Source organism: Lagopus muta, chromosome 6, assembly GCF_023343835.1.
Source record: "Lagopus muta isolate bLagMut1 chromosome 6, bLagMut1 primary, whole genome shotgun sequence".
NCBI classification, from domain to species: Eukaryota; Metazoa; Chordata; class Aves; order Galliformes; family Phasianidae; genus Lagopus; species Lagopus muta.
This window is the reverse complement of record NC_064438.1, coordinates 45627562-45651828: the sequence shown is the minus strand read 5'-3', so window position 1 is coordinate 45651828 and position 24267 is coordinate 45627562.

The following is a 24267-nucleotide window of genomic DNA, read 5'->3' as shown; positions in this document are numbered from 1 at the left end:
TAATTATATTATCTCTCACTGTTGTTTAAAGTCCTTCTGTCTCCATTTAAAGGACTGCGGAAAGCAAAAAGAATTGCAGTACCATTGTACTTCTCAGCTTTACTGATCTTCATTCTTTCCTCTACCAGGGTTTTCTAAAGAGCCTTTTAGTTCATGAAATGTTCAAGGACTGCAAGCTTGTGCATTGAAGGACTAAACCAAACTTTTTAATTAAATTCCATGCTTGTTATCTCATTAAAATATTGTCACAACACATGGTTTGGCTTTGGAGATATTTTACTTTAGGGAGGATTAAAGTGAGAAAAACTTACTAGGGAAAAAAAATTCAGTAAAATCGGTAAAAGAAGAATCTCCAGTCTCTGGGTTGTTAGACCCCTTTTGCTCAGTTTGTAACAGGCACATGGGATACAATGCAGTAAAATACTTCTTGAACAATACCAGAAAAATACTTCCAAAATGTAGTCCTTGCCTTCATGGATAACATTTTTTTTCTCATTTGAGTAGGCAAGGTTCCCAGCTTTACACAGTAGCTGTAAGCTTACTACCCCAAACATATTTGCTATTCTGTCAGTCGAGCACAAAATGAATGCAGTCCCACTAATCCCACTTGAACTGAAGGATTTGCCTTTCCTGAGGCACTTACCAGGAGAGTCCATTATAAACTTCTAAAAATCGTTCCGGCATTTAGGACCACTTTTTGCAGACCAAGTCCCACAGTTGGGTCCTTGGGAACACAGTTGCCAGAGACATGAATTCTCTACATATGACTACACGTCCTGCTTGTCCTTCTCCTTCCCTTCCTTTCCATTCCCTTCCCTTCCCTGTGCATGTGCATCGCAAACGTCCCGCTTCCAGGCATGCTGATTAGGTGTCTGGCTGGAGTCAACCAGCTAGTTGGGATGATTTCTTTAATTAGTCCACTGGGAAGATTAAACTATTTCCCTAGCTGTGTCCAATGAGCTAGCCTCGTATTTGACACCCTCTATTTACAAGGAGTTGACAAGGCAAAATATTTGCTATTGGGTGTAATGGATGGATGGATTATACAGAAATTTGGAGGTGGAGTAAGCAGCGTTTTTAAGATAGGTACAAATGTGTGGATGAAACCCTTGGCTTAGAAGATTTGTGTCTTTTTATTCATGCCTAGATATGAACACAACAATGAAATGAAAGAGTAGCTCATCAAGAGCACTTTGGGTTCCTGTAGAAACTTCCCACAGTACAGAAGAGTTTCTAAGCTGTCCTGAAGAAAAGAGAGCCTTGGGAGGTGCAGAAGATCCTTTGCTTGCTGTTAGCCTTCATTGTCAGAGCCAGTGTCTGGAAGATATGAAATCTCTTCTGACAGACCCACTGAGATCTCTGGTGGCTTGTCTCTGAGTAGGTCAGTTTGGATTTCCGCACTGGCAACCCCCAGTACTGGGCTTGCATGGAAACTCCAAAACAGTAGAAAAGAATCCATGATTCCAATGAAAGCTTCCCAAAGCTTTTATTGTTGGTTAAGGGAATTAATTAGGAAGTAGCGAGAAGGCAGCCTCACTGCTGGTGGTGTGGGCAGGCTGTGTGGAGCAGCCTGCCCTGGTGGTACTGCCCAGGTTCTACCGGGGGGCATGGACACACATGTAAAGATATGGCTTCCAGGACTAGCATGTTATGAGTGAGAAGAAATATTTTTCGAATATTTCGAAAAAGCCCTTTAAACTCAGGGCAGCAGCCCTGGATTTTTTTATACAGTTCATATCGCATGTTCCTCCGGATCCCAGGAATTGTCCGTGGTTTTTCTGGTTTGTCCCTTACACTCTTTGGTGAGTCCCTAGGCAGCCACAGGCCATATAGCAGGGCTTATTCCTCCTTCACATTTCCTGCTGGGTGCGCTACTGATATTAATGCAGAAAGTTATCTGCACTGTCTTGAACAGTAAAGCTTACTCATAGTAAAGAAATAAATTTATGGACAGGAGATGCTTGTGTGGTGTATTGGTGATAGCATTTTCTTATAGAAATGTATATTCAAAAATATAGACAAATGTTGAACTGTCAAAAAAGTGATTGAAGTAGCTACCTATTATCTTTCAGAGGAAAAAAAATGTACATTTGTCACTGACCATCTTCCTCGATGTGGTTATCCCCAATTAGACTAAAAGTGCCAGAATTACAATACAGTGTCTGCCAATTTAGCTTTACAATGGCTTGATAATTACAGAGAAGGAAGATAGTATGTCTGGAAGGGTGTTAACTGAAGAGCAAGAGAGCATGTAACTAAACTTGACAGTGATATAGAAAGGCAAGAAAAAGACACTACTGGATAATAGGGTTATGGTATACAGGAGTTATTTACATGCAACCAGAGCTTGTCACAAACAATGAGAATTAGAGGAAAGCTCATAGCCTTGCATGCCACACTTGCCATAGATCCTCTTTTCCTCAAAAAATGCAAACATGAGAATTTAATTATTTTTCTTTGAGGCACATTGAAGAAAATCAAAAACTATCTCTTCTGTTTAGGCCTAAAATGTGGTTGTGTGCTGTGTCCAACCACCAGCTCTCCAGGAAAGTTCTTCTTCAGAGGTAAATCAGTTCCAGAGAAGAGTGGGAAGGGCGTTGTGGAGCAGAAGTGTTTCTTTGCAGAAGCCATGGGATTTGCAGGAGGCAGGATGAACTCCCAAGTGTTGTGGGTGCTCACGGTAAAAAACACTACACAGTACTGTGACTTTCCCTCCATCAAATAGTGCTTACAGAAAGATTAAACAAAACACCTATTGATTTCTGTGAATTTCACCAGAGACCTCTCTGGCTTCAGCCTCTTTTAAGCATAAAGGATTAAGCTGCAGCACAATGTCCTGCACCCTGCACCTACATTAGCAGTTTCTGCAGCCTGTTGTGGAGCTTGCCTTCATATGCTCCTGGGCTGCTGCTTCTCTGAATAACTTTAACTTTGCTCTGAACAAATGCAACGTTTCTTTACTTTGGCTTGTACTGACCAGAAATTAGTGCAGCTCTAAAAGTTATTACAAAAGTAGATTAGCATAGAGAAAATACTGTGCTACTACAAGCTATTGGTTTTAGCTTACTCTAAGCATGAGCAGAGTGAGCTGGGGTTTTCTTAGAGAACACTAAGTAAATGTTCTTTTCCCTGAATTTAAAGGAAGGTTTGTACAGCACGCAGCAGAAGGTCTTGCTCCGTGACAAGGTCTTTTATCTGCACTGAAAAATAAACAAGGATTGTATCCATAGCTAATAAATATCCAAGATTTGGCCCATAGAAATGATAAATGGGATAGGTCTGTCAGATTATGAGGTGAACCTAAGATTTCTCAATTTTTTCCTAACTGTGGCTGTACATTAATGGAGACACTATGCCAGAAACTACCAAGTATCATGATGTTCAGTACATTGCATAATACCCCACTTTGTGGGCAGGAAAAAAAACAACAACAACAAAAAAAACCTAAACTAAACAAAAAATGTTCCTTCCTCTCTGAATTAAGAAATGTACAGTTTTAGCTGTCACAGTGACAAAGAAATCTTGAAAGAAGTGGAAGTAAGCTAATCATTGAGAACTGAAGAACAGGAGAGAAGGCAGTAGTTGCCCTGCATTTTTAAGTAAATCAATCTTGCAGGAAATTTTTAAGTCATTCTCTTGATTTAAAGAGGCCACAGTGCTGCTGTTTCACAGGGAAGATGAATCCAATTACCTTTTGCCCCCACTTTGGAAGCACGTTGCCTTTCTGTGATTTTCCAGCAAATTCTTTGACCTGGGAAAAGTAATGTTTCATTTAAAAAACATTTATTTTAATACAGCATAATGCCTAGGAATAAAGGAGGAAGATATCCTATGTCTGCAGGCAGCACATGCCCTCCAAGTTGCCACTGACTAGTGCCCTGCAGTCTGGTGAGTTATCATCACCCCCTGGCTTTGTACAGTTCCTGTCCTCAGCTATGTTATATGTTGCCAAAGCTGCACATTGGCTGCTACAGCCTTGAGCAGAGTTGGCTGGTGTAGATAAGAGCAAAATTTGAACACTGATTTTCATTCTGTGTGCAAATTACAAACTACCCCCACCACGCAGAATCAGATGTCTTCCAAATCTTCCCTCCTAGTCAGGTTTCCTATCTCTATCTAGAAATGCATAAATATCTCTGAATCTATGTGATTTAAAGGTGTCTCCATGCCATCTATCTTCTCTGAAACAGGACACATTCATCCCAACTTTTCCACTCTGAGGTAACACAGCTGAGCATCCTGGTCCCACACCATCCCAAAAAGACACTTCTCTGATATTTCTCAAGGTTCATGAGTCCTTCGCATCTGCTCTCTTTCTCATTCTCTCCCTCCTTTGCTGTTGTTTCTTTGTCTTGGCTGAAAAATGTGGTTCAAGTTAACTGTGGGACTGGATAAGCCGAGGTTTCAGAGGTTTCATGGTTTCACGTTGGTGCTTCCTGGTGATGCACTCAGCATTCAAGGTCTTGTGCTTCAAGAAGAACTTGCTCTCCTTCATATCCTTCAAGAACTTGGTATACTGTTCCTTAAAATGACATCTCATTAAACAGATCTCAGCTGTTATATATTGGCAGCTTACTTCTATGACTGACCTCTTCCATCCCCTCCCACTTACACTGCCATGATGTGGGAGCACATTTCAAAATACCTGTAGGAGCCTCTCTGCTTCTCCAGGTATTTAAATACATATGGAACTCTGGCCTGTTGTTTCCCAAACAAGTTGCATCTTTCCATACCTGATTTGTTTCCAGAAGTACCCAGAGTTTGTAGGCACAGAAGTTGATAGTGTCCCTGCAGATTCTCTAACTGAAGAATCTAGTTGCCAAACATAGTGACTTAACAACAGAATGATGTCTTTTTTTTAACAACATTTTCATGGTTTTCTTCCATTTCCATTCACTTGGAAAGAACCCTATATTTGGCAAAAATGAATACATATATTGGGCCAAATACATCCCTGACGAAGTTGCATGTGAGACAAGTTCATCTCTTGCAGTTTAGGTATGCCTCTGTTTTCCATATGAGAGGACTCACAGCTGATGGAAGCAGATCTCAGCACATTCATGAGATTCATGAAATGAACCCATGTTTCATATCTTTTAAATGCCTCTCCAGGCATGCCCCAGTGGAGCAGAGCCCATGTGGAAGGCTAAATGTTCTTTCTTGCCCCATAAGGGAAGATGTAACAAGGTGAAGCGTGAAAGAGAATTCAAGACCAAAGCATCCAACCCTCTGTCCATTCTGTCCCTACAGGAGAGACTATTGAAGCCAAGGAGTGGGAAATGTGCTGGAGAGGATGTGCTCCCTTGGGAAAGCAAAGTAGTTTGCAGCTAACTTTCTGTTTCCTCCTTGTCAGACCCTCTCTGCTACAGTGAGCCCAGTATGTCAGATCTCCAGGATCTGTCCCAAAATATTTAGCTCATTTTGTGCATATTGCCTTCAAGTAATCATACACCACTGAGTCATACATCATGGGATTAACAATCCTACACATGGTATAAACAGAACCTAAATAAAATCCCAGAAAAAGGATATTGCCTTTTAAATAAGTCCTGACAGCTGTGGAAAATATTATACCCCAATACAACCCTCCCATACGTCGTACATTAATATGAAGAGGACCCCAAACCGTTCCTCTAGATATTTTGTAAGGTTTTATTTTATTATGGATTGGACATATTGAAGTAAGACCATAATCTTATTGTGCTCTGACCTGTGTTTTTACTGCGCTGTATAAACAGCAGTTACTATGTTAGACGGAGAAATGTTTACAGAAAGAAGAAATAAAAACAAACGGATTTATTGTGCTGCAGAAATTTGAAACAGGGCCGAAAGGCTGCCCATGTGTTTTGTACTCATAAGGCCTTTCCCTGATGGAAACAGACAGCTTAGACATGACAGAAGCACAGAGGTCCTGTGCTATCAAAAATAAAATGCAATATCCGCAGCGTGCTGGCTCTCTGCAGCCAGCCTTGCCTCCATCAAAGCCCCTGATACAGCTCTTGCTGTTGCCTGCTCCCATATAGCAGGATTGGGATCTAATTTTTTTAATAGATTTTGAAATTGTTTTAAAGTGCTAGTGAAAAGTGCCAGATTGACAGCTCTGGAGTCTGGGGTCTCTTTTTAACTGCAAGAGTACAGCATGGGAAATGGCAAAACAAACTTCCTTCCCCAGCCTCGCTCTGCAACCCATCTGCACAAGGAGGGGGGAAGCACAGCGCATTGTCCTTCCCTTAGGGATACTCCGAGCTGCAGCCACACGCTATGGGCAAGGAGTCACCTGAGCACCCATAGAAGAGCCCAGCTTCCCTGTTACGGAAAGTTTCTCCCTTCCTCTCTGTGGATCATTTGCTTCTTCTTAGGTTGAAGATTGTTGGAGAAAACTGGACTTCTTCACACTCCCTGATTTGTCTTCTTATTTTCTGTCGACATTTTTAATGATGAGAATTATCAAATTCAATGCCAACAAGACCATTTCTATTTTGCATGTTTCCAATGGCAGAAAAGAACACTAATAAACATGTCAGTGATATCCCTGATAAGAACATTGATTGAAAACGTTGTATGCAAAATCCTTAGTGATACAAAGCAGAAGTAAAATACTGGCGTATTTTCAACTCCACAAAATGGAAGCAATTTTGAAATTTTTTAGGATTTTTCTGTTTTACATTTCAACCAGTCTTGTGATCCTCCAAGTAAAATCCCCAGTGCTGCTCAGAAAGGAAGAAAGAGTCTGTTAAAATGAAATCCTGGCCCCACTGAAGTTCTCTGTAAAACTCCAGTTGAATTCAGCCCAGCTAGAGTTTCACCCCTTATTTGTATACTGAACAAATCTGATCTGGAGTCGGTAACACATAATAAACATGGGACCCCAGGATGCCATTTTTAGTCACTTTTCAGGGGAGAGCTGTGCTTTAATTTATTTTGTCAACTGTTTCCACTTAGGTTTTGCCTATTAATGCTTCTGTTACCCACTGCACAGTAAGGTTATACCTCCTGTAAGTTCTTCTTCTCCCTTAATAGTTGCGGTACTTTTACAAATGTTGCTCTGTTTAATATGTGATTTCAGAATAATGAATGCTTGTCAGACTGATGTGTTTTTTTTTTTTTTGCTGTCTTAAAATGGGTGGATGTATTAAGCAATTTGTGCTAAGAAACAGGCATGATATGACTTAAAAATGACAGTAGGGCCACAGAATGGGCTGAATTATCCAGAGCATCTTCCAAATAATCAAATGTCAGCTATTGGGCTGTTAGAAGGACGCTACAGCATTGATGATGCTCTGGACAGATTCTTTCCCTTTCAAACCTCCGTTGTACAATGTCTGTATTTACATGAAAAGTAAATTTCTGAGATTAACTGTGTATCAGGTGAAACTCTGAAAAATTCTGACAGCCACCAAACAGGATAAAGAAGGAGATACATCCTCTCACCTTCGAAGAAGAGGAAGTGATAGTCAAGGTGGTACTCTTAGCAGCACTGACAATAATTGGTAACATTAAATAAATGAGGGATGTGAGGGGTTTGACTTGAAATAAGATGGTAATAAATACAACCTCAGATTTTGAAGAACAGAAAAGAAAGGATCTTTCTCAAAATGCCTGTTTTAGTAAGAGACTGAGGAAGCAGTAGGAGAGTGCCTCACTCACTGAATGTAGGTGATGGCAGGTAAATCAGCATTAATTATCTAACCATGTGAATTTTATGTATTTAAACTCTGGAAAATAGGGCTGGAAAGAGACTCATAAACTATTCCAACTGTCTCCAATTATGTGGGATCTATTTTATTTTTTGTATGTAATCTACACTACATCCTCTTTGCCAGGGGAGGTGTTTATTGTGATCAGAAGTGAGAGATCTATTCAGGTTGCCATCTATGCTCATATTCAGACAACAGAACTCATGTTACTGTGATACAGGCTGAAATTAAGTGACTCACCTTGAAGCTAAACGAGCCTCCTCAACACAGTGTGGAGAGTGCAGCATCACTTCTTATCACTCTAATAGAAGAGCATGGCTAGATTGTGTTCTGAAACATTGTGCGGGTGTTTAAGAGGTTCAAAACCTGTTTTATAGTAAAAAAGTAAAAGAAATAAAACCCATGTATTTTATCACATGGAAACTGTGGCCATGGTTCCAGGTGACAGAGGAACCACTCCAACAGCTTAATGCTGCAAAAAGGGATGGCCCATTTCGTATTCAGTATCAATCACAGTGAGGAGCTTTTTAATATCAGATAGTTCTCAGTTTTCTCACTGCAAAGGGTATAAAAATCAGTGGTGAAAATGGAATCTTCTTTCACAAAAAGAAGTCAGTCATCTGACTGTTGGAACACCTTCTCCGAGGCTGTAGAGGACTGTCCAACCTGGAGATCTATGTTAATTTCTCCACTCAGAAGATACTGGTTTGGTTCGGGAATAATTTCATGTTCTTTGTTAAATTATGGCCTTTATTTTGTCAGAAGTCAGGCTAGATGATCATACCAGCTCCTTTCATTCATCAGATCTTTGGATCTACCATACAATTTTGGAAAATCCTGATCTGGCTGCAGTGAATTACATATGGTATGAGTAAAATTCAATGGAGAATGTTGCCTGTTGGGGAACGTGTTCTCTCCTTGTATTGTAGCACAAATAGGTATGGTGCACAAAGGGAAAAATAGATGAGTATTTGTATGAGCACGGGAATAAAACAAGATGATGCATTGCAGATAGAATGAGTGCTTCATAAAATGAATCTTCTTGTAAAACTGGTCATGTAATAGAAAAAGAGAGAACAGATGGTGAAATAACTCTCTAAATAAGCTGCTGCTTTAGGCTCTGGCCTTCCACAAACAAGTTGCAAGTATTTCTGATCCACGGTCCAGTGATTAAAGAGACCAAATTCAAAGGAAAAAGTGGGAGAAATCAAAGAGGTGAGGGAAAAAGAATGCATAAAACCCCAACAGTTTAAGTTTCATAGTGGAATATCAAAGCAATATTGAAATATAGGAATATCAAATACCAATACTTTATTTTTATGTTTTGCATTTACTGAATCAGTTTCAATTGTATGAAGCCCTCTGCCCTTAAGCTCTATGATACAAATTTTATTGGATTTAAAGGAAACAGATTGGGAATCTGGGGCAGACATAGACACATATTTTGCCTGTACAGATTTTATGGTTTTGCTAGAGGAAGCTTCAAAACCATTTGAAGTGCTGCTTATATAGTTCTCCTAACATATTGAGAAGTTGAGAATGTGAAGAGATGTAAGGGAAAGCACAGAGAGCTGTGCAAAGACTAAGTAACATTTTTCTCCTGGAAACAATAACATGATCAGAGGCTTCAAGTATGCCGAGGGATGTGCGAGTGGGAGATGGTGAAGAGAAGAACTTTAGGTAGCTGCTGAGAGACCCATGCAGCAGATCCCATTTCTGTGGGAGGGGGACCTGGGGGCTTCCCAGAGATGCACCTCTTGTTTTCAGGAAAAATATTGGAATTTAAGACACTTAAGTCTGATACAAGTTGTGTAAGTAATAACCAGTGAGCAGGTCGTGTATTTTCAGTCTTTGCCTTGGTGGTGAGACTGGTGGTCTGCTTGATTGCTTCTGTTTGTGGCTTCTACCAGCTCCAGGGCTGGAGACCATAGTGCTGAAGTTCAGAGTAAGTTCCTCAAGAAGTTCAGGAAGTGCAACTTCCTCAAGTTCAAAAACATATAATCCATTCACTACAGAAAACCGTTTTGCTGAAAGAATGGTAATACTTCCCTATTTTGTCTACCTTGGCTATAGGCCTCTTGAACTGGCTGCCTGGATGGGTGCAAAGCAGAACCAGCTATCAGTGATGACCCACCTGCCTCTCTGTAGCAGCTGTAGTAATTTAGGATGTTTATAATGAGGAAGAAATAGTCCTGTTCTTTCTTTTAACTACTGTGTGAGAAGATAACAGAGATAAATCTTCCTGTAAATGCTCTGGTGGTGGAAGGATGTGCAGGAGGTAGGGGAGGCTTTCACACTGCCTGAAGGGCTATTTGTCCATAGGGAAGCCACAAGTGCTTACACTTCTACAAGTGAGGTATTTATGGGCAAGGACATGAAGTCTATGGTGGTGGTGGTCACCTGTTGGCTCTGGACATTGAGGAATTCAGTTGTTTCCATTACTGTTAATCAGGTAAGAGGACAAAAAAGATCAGCCTACTGTAGGATACAAGAAATGGTGTTGTTTCTAGGTGAGAAGAAGGTACTCAGGGTAGCTGAATCTGAATGCAGAATGAGTGTTAAGCTGCCTTTCTTGAAAGAGATGGGGCTGTATGTTAGCTTCTGGTGATCAGTGACTTGTTTTCAACCACAAGTAGCTCTTTGTTTCCTGAGTATCCCAAGACCTGCTGCAGGCATGGGGGAGAAAAATGGAAGGCAGAGCAGCTAGTGGAAAATGAAGAGTACAGAGTCTCCTTGTGGCCTTCTGTTACTCAAAACTATTTTAGAACCTCTGCCTGAAGAGGTAGGATCAGCTATTTAAATCCTCTCCCAAAGATGGGAGGTCACGCAGCTCTGAAATGTAAGGTTCATATCTGAAGTGCCTAAAATTCACCAAAACATCCATTTGTATAAACACACATACTTCAGAGCCGTCTGATTTATTTGGGCTTTGGTCACAGAAAGTGTTTTCTAAGTCTGCGTATGTTGCCATCATGGGGTTTAGCTGTAAGGTTTTATGTCATTCTGCCCTTGGAATTCACATTTGCCCTTATGCTGAAGTGTCACAGTTTGCCTGTCCCAAAATTACATATTATATGTGTAACCTCTTTAATAAGTGATGGACCCAGAAAATAACTTCTAGCAAAATATTTTTACTGAGCCAAGTCCTGAGTTCACTTCAGCTGTGTTTGTCTTCTGTGAATGCTGCAGAGAGCAGCTTTGCTAACAGTGATATTTCCAGGAAAAGTGACTGCCAAGCAGATACTAAAGAATATGAGTGGAAAGTAAACTATAACTTCTTAGGAGTGTGCACCTACCTGATGTTAATCTAAACAGAGGCTTTGATATATAATATGTTCCATAAAATTAGTATTGGGTATTTGTAATTGCTCATTAGAAATATTTTTGTGCGGGAAAAAAAAATGTTTTTCCTAGAGAAAAGGCATTTTGTGGGCTTTTTGTTCTTTTTGTTTGTTTTTAATTCTTTCTCCTCCCATAGAAGCCTACATTAACTAAAATAGATGGTTCTTTTTTCTGGCTTTTCTTCCCTGTTTCAGCAATAAATTTTTCAGTACTTAAATTTCTCAAAATCTGAGTGAATTCTCATGAAAGCTATTGATAAAGAATCAAAATAAATTGTCTGAATAAGCATGTTAAGTAAGAACTTTATCTACCAATTATCTGATTTCAGAACTAAAAATACTTTGTGGAATGATCTGGAACAAAAATAAAAGAATAGCATCTACTCAGTTATTAGTGGGATTTCACAAACTGCATTCAGCATTCCCCACAGCTTTCATGCTAATGTGAATTAATAAAAAATTGAAGTTTTTCTTCCCTTTGACCTCAAGGGGAACTGTAATTGAATTCTCTGGACTATAGTACCTAGGCTCTGAAAAGAAGGGTATTGCTATCTAATGTGGAAAATCTCATCCTGTGGGAGAGAGAACCATAATACCAGTAATACTGGACAAAAAAACATCCATGTGGCTGCTGAAGAAAGACAACTGTAGCATTAAATCTTTACTATTAAATTACAATGTGTATGAAAGCTTACACTCTGAAGCAGGCTTTCTTGTGCATAATCCTGGTTAATAAAACGGTTGGAAGATTTGAATATTTTTTTTTAGCTGATGGTTCTGACAAGTTAAGACTAAGTATACATTGCTGCGACCGCCGTTGTATATATGCTTCGTGCACAAATGGAGAAAATAACATGTTGACTGTAATTTCATAAGACCGAAGATTCGTACTGAGATAAAACGGTGCAATTACCATTGCAGTCTATCTTTCTGGAATGTCTTCAGTCTAAGAAAAGTCAACCATAATTGTGGATTTCAGTGGAATAGAGATGTAGCAAAAATGTTTCAGACCACTGTGATTACATCATCTGCATATTGACAATCCCATGCCGTTCACTCCCAAGTCTGGCACAGCCATGCTCTCTTGATATCCTGTAAAGATCAGTGATACTGTACAGATGAAAAGAAAACAAACAAAACCCAATGAGAGCTTATAGGAATTAGTATGCCAATGGATTTACTTGTGAGCCTGGGGTATGCAGGGCAAGACTCAGGAGTCTTAGCCACGGTCCCAGGCAGCAGGATTTGTTCAGGTGGATGGTGGGAGACGAAGGTTGTTGCTGCTGCACATCACTGCGTCCCTCTAATGAGAATGTATGGCTGGAGGCAACAGCATCTTGTATGAATGGGAAGGGTTGAAGCCCCCAGTAGGGCTGTGGATGGTGGAGATATTGGCGTGGGGCACCTGAAATATTAGCCAGGAGGAATTTCTTATCCCTGGTGGATGCAGTAAGAGACCTGAGAAATGAATCTTTGTGTTAGCAGGACAAGACTAGGGCAAGAGTTCTTTCTCCCTCTTTTGTGGCATGGGTGGACCTCATCGGGATGGTCTTTTTCTCCTGCTGAAAACTTCTGCCAGCACCAGGCATAGACAGTCGTCTGCATGACTGTCAGTGCTGTGATGAATGGGAGCAGGCTGGAAAAGCAGCAAAAGGGTGGGGAACAAGGGAAAGGCAAGAACGGTCTCCAACACCATTGCCATCCTGAGTTCCTTTTCTGTCCCAAAAGGCGACATGTATGCTTTGTGTACCCTTCTCAGCCATAACAGAACAATGTGACGTGCCACATATGGTGCAATGGAACTCTTTTATTTAACCCACTTCTGGAAAAAAAAAATGCATTGCCACCACCATCTCATGAACTTATGCAAGTTGTAATAATCAGCATTTAAATTTTTCCCACAACTTTGAGGCTTAATAGCTTTAAAATCTTACAAGTTGTAAAAACAATTAAAGCAATAATTTTAAAAATAAGCAGAATAGGACCTTCAAAAGAATGTGAACCTTTAACACTTCACAGTTAAATAAGGGCCTTGTAATGCATTCACTTGAAGGCCAGCCCTGAGAAAACGCAGAAGCATCCTGTGAATTTGTTGATGCTAGTTCAGACAGACTGTTTATTTTCATGATTTCATGGAAGAATTTTAATTTAATGAGTGTTTTATACACTAATGTAAAGCATAGTTTCAAGCCTGTAATTATTGTGTCAAAATATTTCTGCTTAAACAGCAGCAGCTGACTACAGAAATGTGATTTACATCTGAATTGTATCAGGGGGACACTGCTAAAAATAATCATCGTGTGCCTCTTAATTGAATAAAAAATTAACAAAGAATATCAATGTATCTTTCAGCCTAAGCCTTTCTGCCTTTCATTTAAATGTTCTGCTTATTTGCTTATTGACTTTTAGGGGCTAAGGTTTCCAGAAAAAGCATCGGTACAGAATAGCCATGTGTCATTTTGCCCACCCATTTCTCCCTATTGCACGCATAGCGATGGGAAATTGCATGAGCAAATTGTCGGTTCCTGTCATTGGGAGCCTACATTTTTTGAAAATCTCACCATTAATCTTTCAGCTCAGTTTTAAAATAACCAACTGCCATCATGAAACAGGTTTCTCATGCTGTTTAAGGCTGTCAGCAGGTTTTGACCGGTTCAGGCCACATTTTGCTCTTGGAATGAGGTTAGAAATGTTTTTTTGTTGTTGTTGTTGGAGAATTCATCTTTTGAGGTAATGCCTAGGGCAGCTTCAGATGGGAGAACTCTTTCTTGCACACTCCCAATCTGTTTATATGGCTACACCACTGAAGATGGGAACACTGCCCTACTGCAGCTGCCCTGGTCTTTGTCTAGTGTTTGTCCATCTGTAGGGCAGGATTATTCTCTGTTTGTCTTACAGTACATTTTAGAGGCTCCAGATGAAACAGCTGTCATGCTGGGTGCTGCGTGCCCTTCCCGGGGAGGAACTGTCTCTTCCCCCAGAGAAATTACCACCTATGCATACAAGCCAAGGCAAACAGAGGAAGCACCATTATTCTTATTTTGGAAACTGAGGACCGATGTTGAGGCTACATGGGTAGATACGGCATCCTTCTGAATATATGCCTCTGCCAAGTTTGCGTCCCCACCAGAGAAGGTCCATAACACTCTCTTATAATCTCCTGCGCTCACCATTCCCATCATAAGGGAAGAAAGGCACCAAGGGCCATGTTTTCTATGTTTGGATGAGGAATGCAAACCCAGGGGCTTACTATAGCGTATACTGGCCCTCCAGTCTGGACAACTTCCAACATTATGTTACTATTCAAATTTGATTGGGAAATTTGTAGTTAAGCAGCAGGTATTTGCCTAAGATGTTTTGTTTCACTCATGCAAAAGCATTTGGGGGAAGAGAAGTCCATGGTGCAGTGTCACATATGAAAATATACCCATATTTGTCTTTTCTTCAAGGGATGTGTTATCTTGCTCCTCCTCCTGTACTGTGCAGTCTTTTGTAGGTTCACATTACGGAAATATCCCTTGCTTCTTCAAAGAAGTTAGCAAGATAGGAAGAAGTTTCTGTTTTGTGTGCCTAAACTGTATAATCATTGCATATATGCACTATATATTGCAAGTGGGAATAGAGGTATCTGCATACACACGTGTGTATCAGTGTTATGATTCCCTTTGTTGATGAAGCACAAATTTGGGCTCTGGGCCTGATCATGACTCTTAGATACTTTAGCTTTAGTTCACTGTATTCCTTGCAGCATCGGATACTCTCCAATGCAAGCAATGTGATACTAAACCTTTTTCAGAGGGCAAGATCCATGAAGATTTGCTATGCCCTTTCCTGACACTAGGATCAACTCACGTAGCTGAATCTGGCATTCGTATACATTTCAATGTCTCTGTGGGAACTGCATGTACTCTTTTTATTTTATGCTAAGATTCCACTAAATTGTTCTTTGGATTTATTTCAAAGAAGGAGAAGGGAGAAAAAGGCAGTAAAGATTGCTCTTCTTATGCTTTTAGTTGTTTTTTTAACTCAATTATATTTTGACAATTCTGTATGAAACTTTGGAGTATGTCTTTGTTTAAGCAGTATACCTTCCATAGGAATAGTCAGTTAAATGTATATGGCTAGTTTCAGGCATAACAAGCTTTGACAAGGGCATTTAGCGGTTGTAATTCAAATCTAATTCAGAACATCTTAGCACTGGACCTGTCAAGCACTTGAAATGCACTATAGCTGCAAAACGAAAGGATATGGTCCCAGTCGTGCTCTGTGTGGCATCAAGATGATGTGTCAACAAGAGCAGTTACAATTACAGGTTCTTTCAAGCATACTAAACTAATTTACAGCACTCTGAAATTGTGGGAAAAGGCCTTGCTGGCATGAAGGTACATGGGACTTTCATATGGCAAAGACAAGGCAGGTGACAAGAGAGTTTCATTCGGGAGTTTCAATATTGCACAGTTTCAGTGCCACCTTTGCGGGGGGGGGGATTGTTAGATTTGTAACTAGATGTTTTGTGGATAATAATAGATTTGCCTTGCAGCCATCAAATACCCTTGTCAAATCCCATTAGAATCACATTGCACACTTGTTTGAAACCTCAGTCTAAAATGCACCCATTTGCTAAGTGAGGATGGGGTCCTAATTGTGCTGGCAGTGACTGGTCCTTTTTGTTTGCCTGCCTTGTTGGCATAATAAACAGCACTGAGCCTGGTATCAAAAACATCTCCGCTGCTGGTTCTTCCATGGATTAGAAAGCTTTGCGTATAGGGAGAGGTCTCTCCAGAAGCAGATCTGATCCAAGGATGTCCCACAAAAAACAAGACAGAGTTACAGTAACCAACATGTAATTTTAACATCAAGATATAAAAAGACTTGATTTTAAAGTGCGCCAGTGATTTAAAGCAGCTGCACACGTTTAGAGGGCATTGCTTTAATGTGCTCACAAAGGCTAATGGAAGCTTTTACAAAAGAAAAAAAAAAACAACCAACAACACAGGTTTTATGATTTATCTACTTTTTATGCACAATATTATAGGCCCTTCCCACAGGGACTCATAAATGTGATTTTTACTTCCCAAATTACAAAGCTAGTCAATTATTTGGGAATGAGTCATTCATTCAAGAGTGTCTGTAGCGGGATGTGTTAACCATCAGGAAATTTTACACCAATTGGAATTATAAACACCAGAGTTTAAAAAAAAAAAAAAAAAAAAAACCCTTGTGCGCGGAGCACAGCGTAATGCATGCAGGAGAAGCACTGAGAAATTGACTTCAAGGGGAGGAGGAGAGAGTGAGGCTTTTTTTTTGTTTTTGTTTGTTTGTTTTCGGGTTGTTTTTTTTTGTTTGTTTTTGTTTATTTCTTTTGAGGGGGGCTTTCAATTGTATAAAATGTGTTTATTTTATTTTGAAACAAAGTAGTTAGCAAAGTCTGTAGCAGCTTGCAATCAAAGCTGGTAAGGTGTCTTAGAAGTCTTACAAGACTTCACCAACTGAGACTTGCAGCCAAATAGAGAAAGCGGAATCGTTCACTTGTGTTATGGCAAGAGAAGCTGAGAAGCAGTGATGGCTGCTGGTGAACAGTCACACAGGCATTTCCTTTGGTGGACAAACCTGCTCTTTCCCCTGACACAACTCCATCAAGACCAACGAGAACCAAAGTGGCTGGTTTGGATCTGCCTCCAACCCTACCTATCCATAGGCCCCTAAGGATTTGCATTGACCTGCTCAGAACTTGTCCCTGAGGATAACAGCAACTTGTGGGCATGGTTGCAACCAAAAGGCACAGCTTCTGTCTAAATTGATTGCTAAAGGATGAGAGGTTGAAGTATTGAACAATTCTGGTCAATGTATCTTCCAGCTGTATTCTAGGCCAAAATGGGACTTTTCATTAGGCACAAGTCCTCCAGAGAGGACAACAGTCTGATGGATAAGTGAGAACTACGTGTGAGTAGATAGATGGGCCTCCACTGACGTCGCTTGTGCTTCTTTCTGGTGAGGAACAATATATTAATTGCCTCCTGGCTGTCAGTGTCCCAAATCACTGCTGCGGCTTGTCCCTACACTTGTCTACTAGGCTTCTGTGTAATGGAGATATTCTCACCAAGCCTCAGTAAGTATTGGATCGCTTTCATTTCTATTTCTTTTAAAGGAAGCCGTAGAAACATTTCTATACTATCCACAATCTCTCTCCTGTCACCTTGCCCTTGTATTGATACTAAAACTTTTGGGAACTGTAATTAGTTTCTCTGCTGAACATGTCCACCAGTGTGCTCTGGTAGAATTGCTCATAAATTCTATATAATTGCTGTGCATTTCTTTCCTAAGGAGGACACTGAGCCTATGTTCTCAGAAAAAGAACTTTAGGCATGCATATGAAGATGAATGAATGAAGGGTGGAAAACATGGATCGTGCATTTATGCCACCAATCTTTAAAGCATAATTAGGAACTAAACATTTTTTTTCCTCTTCTTTTTTTTCCTTTTCCTTTCTTGAAACATAGCAGTGTCTTGATGTGGTCATATACATTAGGTACCTGGGAGATAAGGTTTATAAAGGGTATTCAGACTTGAAATGGACCATGAGGTCTTGGCTAAATATTGTCAAGGACAGGAGAGCTGCAGATACAGGAGCAACTGGCATGGATGCAGAACAGCAAGAGGTGTCATAGGGCCTACAGCTGAGGCTGAGTTGCAGCTTTATGAGCTAGAGGAAAGAAAGACTGAAAAACTCACCCCTCTGAGACCTTTTCATAAGGCCCATTTTGTGCAATGTTTGTTTTTTCTTTTTTTGAACTTAAATCTAGACCACTCTAGCACAGAACCAGGTACTGTGCATCTGCAGGTATTTCCTTGCAGCTGCATTTCTGCAGCTGAGCTGCAAACATTGCAGAATATCATCTTATAAATTCTCTAAAAGTTGGGTGGTCAGAATCTGTGGTTTAACCTCAGCAAAATGACAAGGGAGTGTAGTTTTATTTAAAAGAGCATAGAGAAGCCAAAGCATGCTTATAAACAATTGACTTCTTTCCATATCCTGTTTGCAGGTAATGCCATTACCCAAGAAAAGGGCTTATCCTACAAGGACTTGAGAATGGTGTTATCAGTAAGTGTGTGAGCAGATACACTGTCTTCAGAAAAACAAACAAAAAAAAACCAATATGTAATGTGAAAATTAAATACGTATTTAGGTGTTTTTTGGAGCTAATTTCTAATAGAACCGGATATGGGTTACTGAAAAAAGCCATGAATAGTCTAGCAGTGCTTAATGAAAGTTTTTCTTTTGTAAATTATTCTCTGTGAAACACTCTAACTGAGCTCCAGACAAGTTGAAAGATTAAAAAAAAAAAGTGAAAAATTTCAGGGAAAAATAGATTTCCTGAAGTTTTAGTTAATACATCAAGAACTTATCTGTTACCATAAGGCTAAAGGGTCACTTGTTAAATTTTTAAGTATTTTCCTGACATGTATTTTTCCAGAGAAATCTGAAAAATGTTAAGTAGCTTGGACGCAGGTATTATTTACAGTGAAAATCAAGAATTCTTTTTTTTTCACCAAGCCCACGAGCCAGGAATTTGACATGGGATCTGAACCACAACGACTGAAAATTAAGGAAAGTAAAGGCTATTCTCTTTGTCATCACACTTCCACTTATAGTGATATGCTCTTTTGTTATTAAACAGACCCAATCAAAACAAAAGGGATACTGTTTCTTTTATGAGTAATGCACTAACCTACTAGCAGAAAAAAGTTCACATAAAATGTATGGGTTCAGACAGCGTAAGATTTATTACAATAGCTACAAAAATTATTCCTTCTTAACAGCACTTAAATTGTCTAATTATTCACAGCTGTTTTCAATTTGTTTCAGGTTCTTAATTAGGGGGTAGGGTCCTCTGTCCGGGCCCTAAACCAGCACTGTGAAAAGCTTAGAATTGCTTCATGCTAACCCAGCCCAGACCTGGGGTTGGTTAGTGGAATCCAGTGCTAGATAATTTGTTATTCATGCTTATCCATCCTCCTCCCGCTGGGCTGAGATAAAGGTACAGAGCGACACAATTTCCTTCTTGTTTGTTTGTATAATTATTTTGACCCATCAAGGCAATCATAGATTTAAGGCTTTAAAAAAAAAAAAAAAGTATTTGTTGTTTTTTTAGATGAGCAACGCACAGTAAATGGATACATCTGGGAGCCGACATCTGATAATCTTAATTAAACTCTAGATTTGGGGTCGGGAGATCCTTGTTAAAATTCCATGCAGCAGTAAGATGCTGTATGCCTGTAGGGTTCCTGGGGAGCAAACAGGCTGCAGCAGCCTGCAGTGGAAGGCTGGCTGGCTGGGTGCTTCAGGGAAAGGCATCTGTCCTGGAGGATGTTACAGCAGGGCACAGCTGGTCCCTGTCCATTTTGGATAGGGAGTTAACATCAGTTCTCTTTATATATATTGTGGGTATGTAAAAGTGGCGAATTATGTTTATAAAGGTGAGGATTTAATTATTATTTTCATATTGCTTCAGACTTACCCTAGACGTTTTCTTTCCTTTGAATGGTATCCGAGCTTCAAGTGTTACAGTTTTGAGAAGTGAAAAGCCAGATACACCTCTTGTTTTACTTCCACCTGTGAAATGGCTGCACGTTTTGGATCAGCACCGTATGCGTAGGTGCAATTCCTACCCTTGCATGCAGGAATTTGTGCTTGGGGTGAGTGGTTGAGTGGGCACATGCAATAAAGGGAGATTGAGCCATTCCAAAGGAAGTCTTACTGGTTTAAATGGGAGTAAGATCAGGACCCAAATAAATCTTTCAGGTCACCAGCTGCACTTAGCTGGCCTCATTAAAAATCAGGTCCTTAATATCTGTGGGTGAGTGTATGAAAGGGGGTGATGGGGTGAATTGGTCAGCAGATTTGACGTTTGTTTGTGCTCCCTGTGGATTTCCCTACTGAAAAAGTCCTAGGGAGTTTAGTAGGAAAAAAGAGCCTGTTATTTTTCTTTTTTCCTTTTAAAAAAACTATCCTGTAGGATTTAGTAGGGAATTATATCCTGACTATGGACATTTTTTTATGGTTCAGATAACTGTAGGCAAGACTGATTTGTGCATTACTGCATTTTTCTAGTGTGTCTCAATTATAGAAACATCTGCACTAAGTGAACTTGAAACCTCTTTGATTCCCTGTGCAAATTCTCACTGTTCAAAAGCCCTCATGTTTTCCTATTTCATGCCTTTAGCATAATAATCTCAGAGTGGGCTGCAACAGTATTTAGCTGTGTAGTTTACAAAGGAAAAATACATTTTTTTAATGTGATCACTTGAATTTTTAGAACCTCCATTCAAAATATATGTCCAGCAGTGATTCATCTCCTGGAGGTTATCAGCAGCATCTGTTATCTCTGGTAGAGATAAAGGTTTTCATCCTTGATAATTGTACTTAATCCGATCCAGTGCTGCATGGGGTTCTGAAGTGCTATGACTCCCCTCCCACAACCATGGTTATTTAATGGCATAGTGAAGTCTATTATGTTTTTCTGGTACACAGTGATTTTCTACTACTCTCTGTAGCCATTTACACCAGTGCAAAATCAGTGTCTAGCGTTACCTTCCAGCCTCTAGGTGGGCTGTTTCACAAAGCACAGGACAACAGAGATATTTTTTTTCCCAGCTAATTGGAAAATAAAATAAAACACATCGTTAACTTTCCGAAGTCATTTTCCAGGTTTGTATAACCAGTTGTTCTTGTTTTTGTTGTGTTGGACAACACAGCCAAACTGTGGGTCTGCTTAGCAGTGAACAGTTTCAATTCGTTCCTTGCTAACACTGTACCCTCAAAGCACAGCAGGTACCAACTCCAGGTCACCAGCTGCATGCTCCCTCTGGTGAGATGGTCCCAGACCTATTCTGGCTCTTGACCCTTTCTCCAGAGCCCAGAGACTGTATCTGCCTTTCAGCTTCAGTGACCAAAACGCCCTCCAGGGTTTTGCCCCTGTTTTTTGCCCATCTTAAGAGGTGCAGAGCCCCTGCTCTACAGCTGAGGATGGACTATGAGAGAATGGAACTTGCTGACATCTCACCTGGTAAAAGACAGTACAGTCCCTGTACCATTTGAATGATCACAAATAAAATGCTAAAAAATAATCCCAGAAACTAAGTCACTGAAGTCGATTTATGCCATTAACCATAATCAGGATCACTGCAACAGGTAAAGATGAGATCCTGTGGCTCTCTCTTTTGGAAGAAGTGAGGAAGATATTCAGCATGGTGAATAACTTTGGGACAGACTAGTAGACTGAGTGTGACTACTCTTGTATGTAGAAGAGCCAATGCCCACTGAAATCAATTGAAAATCTCTTGTTAATATCACTGGCTGCCTTTGCCTGGGATCTGAAGTGGAAGTATTTGCATGGGCATTAGATATTTCAGGTTGCTCTGTGCCTGTTATTGGTGTTCATCCTCTGCCCAAATTCAGCAGCAAGTGGGTTTTGATAGGAGAAATGGGCATTGACAGCTTTGAGAAATCTGAGCTATGAGAACGTTTTGTTCAGTTTTGGATTTTTGTGATAGCAGCTTGAAATCTGTCCAGTAAATTCAAACCATTCTGGAAAGACTTCAGAAAAATAGAGACTAATATATTTTTATGCTTGTATGAATCATCCTAGTGTTTTGTTAAGTCTTAACGGCTAAAATGTAAACTAAGTTCACTGGGACACTAATAAGAATGAAATATCCTTAAAGAAAAAACAGCTGGTGACTCAAAATCAAATCCTGCTAATATTTCTCTCCCAATAAAATTGGTATCACTGACATGAAGGCAAATTCTTCGCATTATATATAGTATGATATATTGTAATACATAATAGACTATATATGCACGCATAAAACCATAATGCTTTGAATTAGGATTTAGAAAATATATTGAGAAACAAAATTACATTCATTGCTGGGCTCTCAATTACCAAAAAGTATCTAGATAAACTGGAATGGCTTCAAGGAGGAGATGTCAAAGTGATGGGTAATCCAGGAGAACTGAGTTATGAGGAAGGATTAAAGCACCTAAACCACATATCTAAGAATTTATGAAGAGGTGACTCAGCTCCGACTTGCATCAGCACTGGCCCCATTTTTGGCTGATGTATGAAAGTAAATTGAGGCCAGGGTTGGTTTACACAGGGCTGTAAAGTGCCCTGGTTTTGATACAGCTTCACAGGCAGTGTTTCACCCCTGACTCCAGTGAGGCAGCACCAAGAGAATACATCTGTCCTCTGAATGGTTCAGTGAGATGCAAGAGGAATGATGCCATGTGCTCATGGTTACACTGGCAGCTTCTGACAGAGCTGGGGGACCAACCCAGACCCCCCCAAGCTCCACAGGGATGTAATCACACCAAAATGCTGTACAGGCAGGTGAGAGGGAATTCCAGAAACACCCACACATCAAATCAGAAAAATGGGAATAGCATCAAGGAAAATTCCTCGTGGTAAGACATCACCTTGTTTTTGGATTGCTTGCTCTTATCCTTGTTTGCATACTACAGCATTCTTTTTTTCAACAACCATTTTTTCACAACAACATAATTATAAACTTTGCTCATGTCCTTCTTTGAATGGTTCTTGTTGAGGAACCCAAAGGATAGTGCTTCTCTGACACGAGAATTTTGTATATGGATGCAGCAAAATACAGGAGGCAATGCCACCCACTGTATTTATCTTTGCTCCTTCAGATAGGTTGGCTGATTTAACACACTTCTCTTATTCCAGACATGGTTATTTCCTTTCAGGTAGGGTGCGTTTTCATAATAATGTCTTGCTCTTTATTTTATTCAGTTGCACAATGACAGTGACTGTTGCTAGAACATGAAAAATAACTTGAAGGTCATGATATTGACACTGTAGTGTCATTTTAGGTGTGAGTAAATCCCCTGTGAGAGTGGAGCTCTATTAATGAGCAACTCTTACCTGCATGTCCAGGCATGTAAGATGGGTGCTGATATCCTTTCGCTCCAATGGGGCTCGTCTAGGAACTGACTCATAAGCTTTCTTAAAGTAATGGACTTACAGTTGTGTATAAATTTTTACTGAATCAGGTCACCAATTACTTCTCCTTCCTTCATAGTTAGAACTTCCTTTTTTTATTTTGTTTAGAAAGAAATGTACTTATCCCACTTAAAACCATTTCCTTTTTCCTCTTTGCAAAGTGAAAAACCAGGTATGTGAATTAGTAAACATAAAAGAGCTATGCATCTGTTGCAACAAGTTATTGTTGGAAGTCTTGAATCCTAATTAAGGGGGAGAAGAAAATCTGACCTTTGGAAAGCGATAATGTAATATTTTATGAATATTAGCATTTGGAGAGCTGAACCACTTTTGTGTTTGAATTTATAACTGAAAGTTAAATTATTAGTGTAGGTGAAACACGCTTTAAGCAAAGAATAACGCAATGACTCATGTTAAATGAATTTTTAAAGAGCATGAAGGGGATGTGTTCCTGTTCCTGAATGGTCAGTTTCTTGCAAACAGACTGCTGGACTGAAATTGTATCTGTGGTTTGCCGTTTTAATGAAAGACCAAGATAAACTGGGGAGACTATGACAGTAATGAAAAAACAGAAATTCTTAAGACGGGTTTCGTAGAGCGCTTCCTCAGGGAGAGGAAAAGCAGGACAGATGGATTGCTAATGGCTACAAGTAGAACATTTGATGGCATTACCAGGTAATGTAAATACAGGCTAATGGCCTCATCCTGCAACACTTCTTCAGGTGCTGAGTGACCAGCCCCAATGCTGACCGCAGCCAAAGAGGCTAAGGCTGTTTGAGGACGAGGCCTGAAATTGCTGGGCGCACACAGTATGGGATCTGGTCTTCAGAATATATAACTCCAGGGGTCATAGGGCCCCTCATGTTTCTGTTCTGAAGCCTGAGCTTCATGGGCTTGTAAATGAATTTCTGCTTAAATCTCCTGTTTTCACAGGATACACTCAGGTGCCTGAATGCAGGTGGCTTCCAGCTGCCACTCTGTAATGGCACACGGGGACCTCTGTCCCTTCTGATGCCCTTGAGCTCAAGTCCCAGGTGCCCTCAGTTGTCCCAGTGAAACTAAATACCTGTGGCTAAACACTGGCATTACTCTCTTAGTTCCGGCATATGTGGATGGAAGATGTAGGTTATATGTTATTATAATTTCACTTCAATGCCCCCACTGCATTTGTGCAGGTAAAGTGCTTCTTCTGCCTTACCTTCAAGG